This window comes from Armigeres subalbatus, chromosome 2 (genome assembly GCF_024139115.2).
Source record: "Armigeres subalbatus isolate Guangzhou_Male chromosome 2, GZ_Asu_2, whole genome shotgun sequence".
Lineage (NCBI taxonomy): Eukaryota > Metazoa > Arthropoda > Insecta > Diptera > Culicidae > Armigeres > Armigeres subalbatus.
In genome coordinates this window covers 218,539,597-218,548,356 of record NC_085140.1, presented here as the reverse complement: position 1 = coordinate 218,548,356, position 8,760 = coordinate 218,539,597, and positions in this window count along the sequence as shown.

The window sequence follows — 8,760 nt, the reverse complement described above, 5'->3', positions numbered from 1 at the left end:
GTTTCTACTTTTTTTCACTTACCTCAACTAATTGTACTGCAACAGGTTGTACACGATCGCATTCACCTCATTGTTTCCTATTGAAAATTGGATGGATCGGACAATGGGTTTGGTGAGTTATGGCAAAATACTTTTTCTTGCATAAAAGCGCGTAAAAATCTAGCTCATCTTTAATGCACTTACCCTGAACTGATTTCCTCAGCATAGGCAGCCTGATCGCAGAATTTTACTCATTATTTTACATTGACAATTGGGCTCCATCGACGATGGGCTCAGAAGTATTCCAAAAATACTATTTTATACCGCACGAGAAAGGCATCACTACCGCTAGGTGGATTAACTTCTATTTTTTTTCGAATGTAGATACACAAGATAAGAAACCTCAAAATTTCAGGACCCTACGAGTTATAGTTTTTGAGATATATGTTTCGTTAAGAAAAGGTAAAAACGCGGTTTTTCTCTTCAGAATCTTGCTTCATGGAGCTGATATGGACAGTTTTAGGAAGGCTTTTTGTTACGATACACAGGTTTATATAGTAATGTGTAACAAATATATTAAGAGCTTAATCGTAATTAACAAAAATCTGATATCACGAAGAAAAAATAAACAAATTTTACAGAGAAAACACTGAAAAATAAGATACTGTACATGACAGTAGAATGCCCAAATTTTTTTTTTAATTACAAGAAAAAAACGCTATCGACCATCTATGGTAGCCAAACCATGCGCAACTAAAGATCGGCAAGACGGGTTTTGGAATACACTCAGATTTCTAACATCTAATTTCAAAGGTTTTCAAAAGAAACATCGTTTAAACTTATACAGCAGGATCTAAGGGATGGACAAATAATTGAGTATAGGCAAATTTTGGGTAAAAGCTAAATCATTTTAAGTTATCCCATTTTGACAATCTAAGGCCGCCTGAACTAGGAAACATTAATGCAAAGTTTGACGGTATGTCCATGAACCGACTATGTACAACGGATTCCGGAGATATTCCGGGTTTGGAGGCAGTTCAAACCGTAAATTTAAGGTGGATATTAGAGAAGTTGTGGTTAAAAATAAGTAAGTAACCACAAATGAAGTAGGCTCTTGAGATTGAACCATATTTTGATTCGAATCAGACCAGAATCGGCGAGATGGGATGGCCATTTCTTTAAAATCGGTTCCATCGATACTTATCAAAGGAGAGGCTACAACTCTTTTGAATCGCTTTTGATAGATGGTCCACTATGATTTTATTCTAGAAGCCTCTAATTGTCAAGAATGAAAACCAATTTAATAAACGATCCCTGAGTCGCTGGATGTCCCCTGGGGAACCTGTAATGGGGACATATTTAATTTTGGCACCAAAATCAGCTTCGTCTGACGGCTCTTTTTTCATGGTTTGATCAGGAAGCAAAGTAATGACATAAATGGTCACCTATTCATTCTGAAGCGCTTCCAGGACCATCGGATTGGCGCCGGGGAACGGTGGTAGGGGACATTTAGTTTTACCACCAAAACCAGTCTCGACGGTCTTTTCATGGTTTTCGATTAGAAGCGAGTATGAATATAAATGGTCCATTGATTTCGGCCTGACCGCTTCCAGGATCTATGGATTGGCATGGGAACCTGTGAAGGGACATTTTAGTTTTAGCACCAAAACCAGTCATTGAAGGCTCTTTTTTCATGATTTCTTCAATCAGGAAGCTGTCAACATGAATATAAAATATTCCATTGACAGCCCTGGACGCTTAAGACCTACTGGATTGGCCCCTGGGGAACCTGTGGAAAGGGACATTTTACTTTTACCACCAAAACCAGCCATTCGACGGTTCTTTTTTCATGGTTTTCTGATCAGGAAGGAAGTATGAATATAAAATGATCCATTGACGGCTCTGACCGCTTCAAGGATCTATCTGACTTGGGACCTGGGAATCTGTGGAAGGGGACATTTTGTTTTACCACCAAACCAGTCATTCGACGGTTCTTTTTTTTCATGGTTTTCGATCAGGAAGGAGAAGGAATTTAAATGGTCAATTGATCGGTTCTGACCGCTCCAGGATCCATGGATTGGTCCTGGGAACTCGTGAGGGGACATTTCTTAGTTTTATACAAAACCAGCGCCTGACGGCTCTTTTTCATGGTTTTCTGATCAGGAAGTGAAGTACATATGTATCGTTCAATTCGATTTGGTTCTGACCGCTTCCAGAACTCAACTGGATTGGCCTCCTGAATCTGGAAGGGACATTTAGTTTTAGCACCAAAACCAGTCGTTCGACGGCTCTTTTTACGGTTTTGATCAGAAGCGAAGTAATAATATAAATGGTCCATTGATTACCCTGACGCTTCCAGGATCTACGGATTGGCCCGTGGGAACCTGTGGAAGGGGACATTTAGTTTTTAGCATCAAATCCAGTCATTCGAACGTTTTTCATGGATTTCGACCAGGAAGGAATATGAATTAAAAATTATCATTTACGGCTCTGACGCTTCCAGGATCCATTGATTGCCCCCGAGGAACCTTGTATGAGGATATTTTGTTGTGCACTAAACCAGCTTCTGATTTTCGATGAGGAAGTGAAGTAGGAATCCACGACCCACGGATTGCCCTGGAGAATCTATGTGAACATTTTATTTTAAGCTATTTCAAAACCAGTCATGAGGCTCTTTTCTAGTGGTTTCGATTAGTATCAGAAAATGAATATAAAGGGACCTTGAGGGTTCTGTCTCGCTTTCTAGACTTACAGATTGGGTCCAGGAAACCTGAAGGGGACATTTAGTTCAACACCAAAACTAGTCATTAAACGCTCTGTGTTTCATGGCTTTGACGTCAGTGAAGCATAAGATGCAGGCAGGTTCGCGAGCATCCGTGGGTGATTTTGTGTTAAAACCGAAAATGTCCCTTCCAACAGTCCAAGGGCAATCCAAGTCTGGAAGGTAACAGATCCATTAACGGTCCAATTTATACTATATTCTGCTTTCTGATAAAAAATCACGAAAAAAAAGTCAACCAGTTTGGCTTGGTGCTGCAATTAAATGTTCTTTTCCACTGGTTTTCCGGGGGAATCTAGAATCCTGGAGAGCGGTCAGACATCAATGTCAATTTTATATTCATACTGTGCTTATATTGCAAAGGTCTGTCGAATGGATTGATTCGGCGTAAAACTAAATGTCCCCTTCCACAGGTCTCGGCAACCAGTAGGTCCAGAAGCGGTCAAGCTGTCAATGGTCCTTCATATTACTTTGATCTTTTTATTATGACTTGATCGAAAAACCGTCAAAACGAAAAAGAGTCGTCAAATGACTGGTTTTGGTGCTAAAACTTATATGTTCCTTCCACAGGTTCCCTGGGGTAATCCTTGGTCCTGGAAGCGGCTATCTGAGACCGTAATGGACCATTTTATGTCCATCTTCGCTCCTGATCGAAAACTATGAATAAAGAGCCGTCGAATGACTGGTTTTGTGAAATTAAATGTCCTCTCAAAGGCTTCATCGGGCAATACTGCGTAGATCCTGGAAGCGGTCAGAGCTGTCATGGACCATTTTATATTCATACTCTGCTTCCTGATCGAACATATGAAAAGAGCCGTCAAATGACTGGTTTTGTGAGTAAAACTAAAATGTCCCTTCCAAGGTTCCCGGGACATCCCAGCGACCCAGGATCCTTATTCAATGGTTTTACCCTGGACACATTATGGAGGCCTTCAGAATAAAATCATAGTGGACCATCTACAAAAGCGAGATTCAATGAAATTGTACCGACCCTTGATAAACATATCGATCGGAGCTGATTTTAAAGAAATGGCATTATCTCACTTGATTCTGGTCCGTTCAAATCTCAATAATATATGGTTCTAATCAGCAAGAGCCCTTCATTTGTGGTTACAAATTATTCAATTTTTAACACAACTTCCCATAATATCCACTCATCTTACATGGTTTTGAACCTACTCTCCGAAAAACCTCGAATATCTCCGAATCCGTTGGCCATAGTCGGTTCCATGGATACCGTCAAACTGCATATTAATTTTCTAGTTCAGAGCATGCCTTGTTCGTCAAAATCGGATGATAACTAAGATAGTTACAACACATCTAATTTTACCAAAAATTTGCCTACTCTAATTATTTTGTCCATCCCCGACTGCATGCAAGTCTGAGGTCAATATAACACTAAGTATATGGAGCCGTTGTCGTACACCATTCTTATTTAGTTGTGGTCGAAAATGTACAAATGTGTGTTTAAACGAATGCAGTTGCCAACCTCTAATCTCGATAGCCAGTAAGCTGTTCTTCCCGTACTGCATGCATGCAGCGTTGAAAGGACGCACTGAAAAGGGATGATAGTACCTGTGTTATTTAAACGCTTGGCGTTGAAAACGGAGCCATCTGACCCAAAAGAATACAGGAATGTATAATTTGTTTAAACAATATATGTAACAATGTAATCAAATGTCGCAAAATATACGATTGATGGAAATAGGTATCCAGGGTGACATTGCATCACCTCGATTCGTACTTTTTGCATTCGTTTCGTAAAATTGCGGCATTATGTACTTCGTTGACTTCATTCAGTCGCAGTACAAGATTTCGAATGGTGCTGTACTAGTCAAATCGAGTATGTTCTGCAAACGAAATGAGAAAACAGAGAAATAAGAGATAGTGTCTCACTGTTTATCATGCCGCCTGCTGGAGAGAACACAACTCGTGCATTGCGAATGTGAGTAAAACAAAGAGAATAAGAGTAATTCATCTGCGATAGCATGTTGCCTGTTGGAAAGGTATTCTCCATGGCATGAATTGCGTTAATTTAAACAAGCAAATCGTGCCTATGACTATAAAAGCAATATTATTTATTGAGCAGTTGAAACCGATTAAAAATTATGCCGATACGACATATTTTTAGTAAATTGATATTATAATCCAAATTATAAGTTATAACTAAATTATAAGCATTCCCAATGTACGAAAACCATATTTCGTTTTTGTTGAATGTCTTGGTGTGCATGGGGTTTCTGAAGAATTTGTTTGGGCTTTGGATTGTCTCAATTTTAATCAAGTGTCGGTCTCTCCACCGTCATTAGTCGTTGACTACACCGACCGCATGCTGAGCAATCAACTCATCAAATGCTTTAGCATTTATATATTATTGCCCGAGATTTGCCATATCTAATTTGAGCTAAATAATTTAAGCTAAAAGGATTGATAATAAATTACTTGATGTTTCCATGTGTTTTGAGTTAGATGCACTCTAGGTCTCTCTGCGCGTTTTTTTTATTTTACTAACTATTTTACGTAGATTGAATAAATACGTTTTTACGCAGATTTCTCCCTATAGATTTTCACGCGGTTTATCGAACATGCTCAAAAATGTGAAACCATGCAAAAAAAAACGACGGTTAAGTCGTTTTTAGAGGATTTCTGGATAATTAGAGATTGCATATTGTCTGAAACTCATAAAAGTAGGGTATACTCACGACAGTCTTTCCCCTTCAAGTACAATATCGAAACATTTATACTTCTCCTAGAGAAATCATAAAAATATAATGAAAACTTCTAGCAAGAAATGACTCTCGAACAACTAAAGCTATGCAAAGGTGACGAGTGATTTCATTCGACTTGAGTCGTTTTCAGTGTGCTATCGAGTTCCATAATGCCAAAACATCTCGTTATTCTGTACTCTCGAGCATACTCGAACGATGAGTCGCTTGAGATCGAATCGAAAGCCGTAATGCCAAATATACGTTCGACTCCGAGTAGAATTACGTTCGACCGATGATATTATCGTCATCTCTAAAGATTACGTTAGAGTGGAGCGCTTTCTTGACACTTTTCTAACAGCCATGTGTCAAAAAACGGCAGCCATTACGCGCGCGAAATGCTGGATATGGCCTCAAACATTAGTCTATAATGCGGGTTGAGACATATTTATTGTTGCGTACTCAGCACATATTGGAGCTCTAACCAATATTATGCCATCATGCGACTTTGCCTTCTTCTTCTAAGTGAATTACATCCCCATTTGGACATTGTCGTTTCAGCAGAGTCACTCCCGACGGAACTATGTCAAGTTGATATTATTCACACGATGACTGAGGTAGCAACGCACAACTGTCAGTTTTATGCCGCATGCTGCGACGGAGCAAAGCTAAAATAACAAAAATGACAGTTGTGCGCCGTCTCCGTATCGAGTGGTGTGCCCTGAAAACGCGAGCACTTGAAATCTGGATTCTGCTGAGTAACTCTTTATGTTCATAGCACTTCACAGTTACTAACTGCCAGGTTTCTAAGCCAAATGCCATTTAGATTCGTACACTCAGCGAACTGGACCACGGATCAGTAACTGCCTTATGAATCTTCGACCGATTATTCCAACAACAGTGCTTTATATGCAGATACCTTCCGAGTATTCAAGCGTCGATAAGTGGCTCATACTACCGGCCTCCGGACCCGACGCCCATGGTCTCGAATACAAGTCTGCTGCATTTACTTTTTTTATGAAAATCGTCATTCATAAGGGCAACATATTGAAATTCATACCGATTCCTTGTGGAAATTTTCATAAGGCGTTTGATTGAAAATCATACGTCCATTTTCCTCAGTGTATATCATGAGCTTAACACGATGATACTTTTATGTCCAGGAATCGAAACAATTTCCAAACTCGAAAACTGCTCAGACCGCACTGGAATCTAAACCAGCCACCACCAGCATGGTCTTGTTGTATAGGCACTGCACGGACTGTTTGTCTCTTTCTCGCTGTAAGAAATAAGAAAACAACAAGGCCAGTAAACGTCAAAATTTATAAGAGAACGAAAGAAAGAGATAGCTAGAGTCTATAGCCAGCGCATCTTACCGCACCGCACGGCTCAGGAGGGCCCACTTTTGGTTATTTCGCTTAGTAGTTAAAAATCACAATAATGAGTTTTTTATATGTAAACATGCTGTCATGGCTCAAGTTACTCACTCAGTAACCAGCTCGGACCAAAAACAAATTTTTTTACTTACTTTTCACCGAAACGAAAATAATTTTCTTCTGAAAAATTTTCCGCTCTCTAAGATCGCTGTTACTGCTCCTACCATTCTAAAATCGTTCCCCTTATATTCTCCATATCCTATTCGGATTCCGCTTCCCTAGAACGTATTATTCGAAAATTTTGCACCCCGTAGATTTTGAAATATGTCCTCTGAGGATCTCCGCCCTCCTATGAATCCCTCTAACTGATTTGCGCCTCCTTAGATTAAAAAAGTCCCACGGGATCTAGAACGTATTATTTGAACTTTTTGCGCCCCGTAGAATTTATTTATTTAAATATCTCCACCTTCCTATGTATTCCTCTAACTTTTTTTGCGCCCGTAGATTTCAAAATATGTCCTCTACGGATTTCCGCTCCCAAAAACGTATTACTCGAACTGTAGGCCCCTGTAGATAGAAATATGTCCCGCAGGATCTCCACCCTCCCACAGTGATCCTCTAACTTTTTGCGCCCTGCAGATTTAAATATGTCCTCATCGGATTTCCGCTCTCCTAGAACGTATTATTCGAATTTTTTTCGCCCCGTGGATTTAGAAATATGTCCTCTGTAGGATCTCCACGCCTATGTATTCCTCTACCTTTTGCCCCCGTAGATTTCAAAATATGTCCTCTATGGGTATTCTGCTCTTTAAAACGGATTTTTTGAACTGTTTGCGCCCCTGTATGAAATATGTTCCCTGCAGAATCTCCGCTCTCCTATATGTATTCCTCTAACTTTTTGCGCCCTATAGATTTGAAAAAAATGTCCTTGAGATTTCCGCCCACATAGAAACTTCAAACTTTTTAGCGCCCCGTATTCCTCTAACTGTTTTGAGTCTCCTTAAATTTAAAAAAGTACTCTATGGATTCCTGCCCCAAGAACGTATTATTTGAACTTTTTGCGCCCCAGAATTTATTTATTTATTTTATTTATTTATCTCTGCCCTACTATACGCCGTATTCCTTTAATTGTTTTGGGCACTTAGATTTCAAAATATGTCCCAGTTGTATCTCCGCCCTCCTATACCTATTCCTCTTGAGCCTCTTAGATTTCAAAATATGTCCTCTACGGATTTCGCTCCCCTAAAACGTATTACTCGAACTGTTTGCGCCCCCGTAGATTTAGGAAAATTGTCCGCTTGAGATTTTTACCCCTAGAACGTATTATTCGAACTTTTTACGCCCCGTGCATTTAGAAATATGTCCTCTGCAGGATCTCCGCCCTCCTATAAGAATCATTCTATTTTGCGCACCCGTACATTTTAATATTTCCTCTACAGGATCTCCGCCCTCCCATAATGTATTTCTCTAACATTTTTGCGGCCTTAGAAATCAAAATATGTTCTCACGGAATTTTCGCTCCCCTAGAACATATCATTCAAACTTTTTGCGCCCCGAGGATTTAGAAATATGTACTCTGAAGGATCTCCGCCCTCCTATACGAATTTCTATTTTGTGCCCTGTAGATTTTGAAATATGTCCTCAGGATCTCCCCCTACGGATTCCTCCCCTAGAACGATTATTTTTTTGCGCCAAGTAGATTTTGGAATTTTTTATATTTCTCCAACTTTTTGCGCCCCTGTAGATTGAAACAAATCCTCTTCAGGGTTTCCGCCTTATGATGGTATCATTCAAACTTTTTGCCCCCGTGGATTTAGAATATGTCCTCTGCAGGATCTCCGCCCTCCATATGTATTCCTCTAATTTATTTGCGCCCCTAAGATTTCAAAATATCCTCTACGGATTTCCGCTCCCCTAGAAC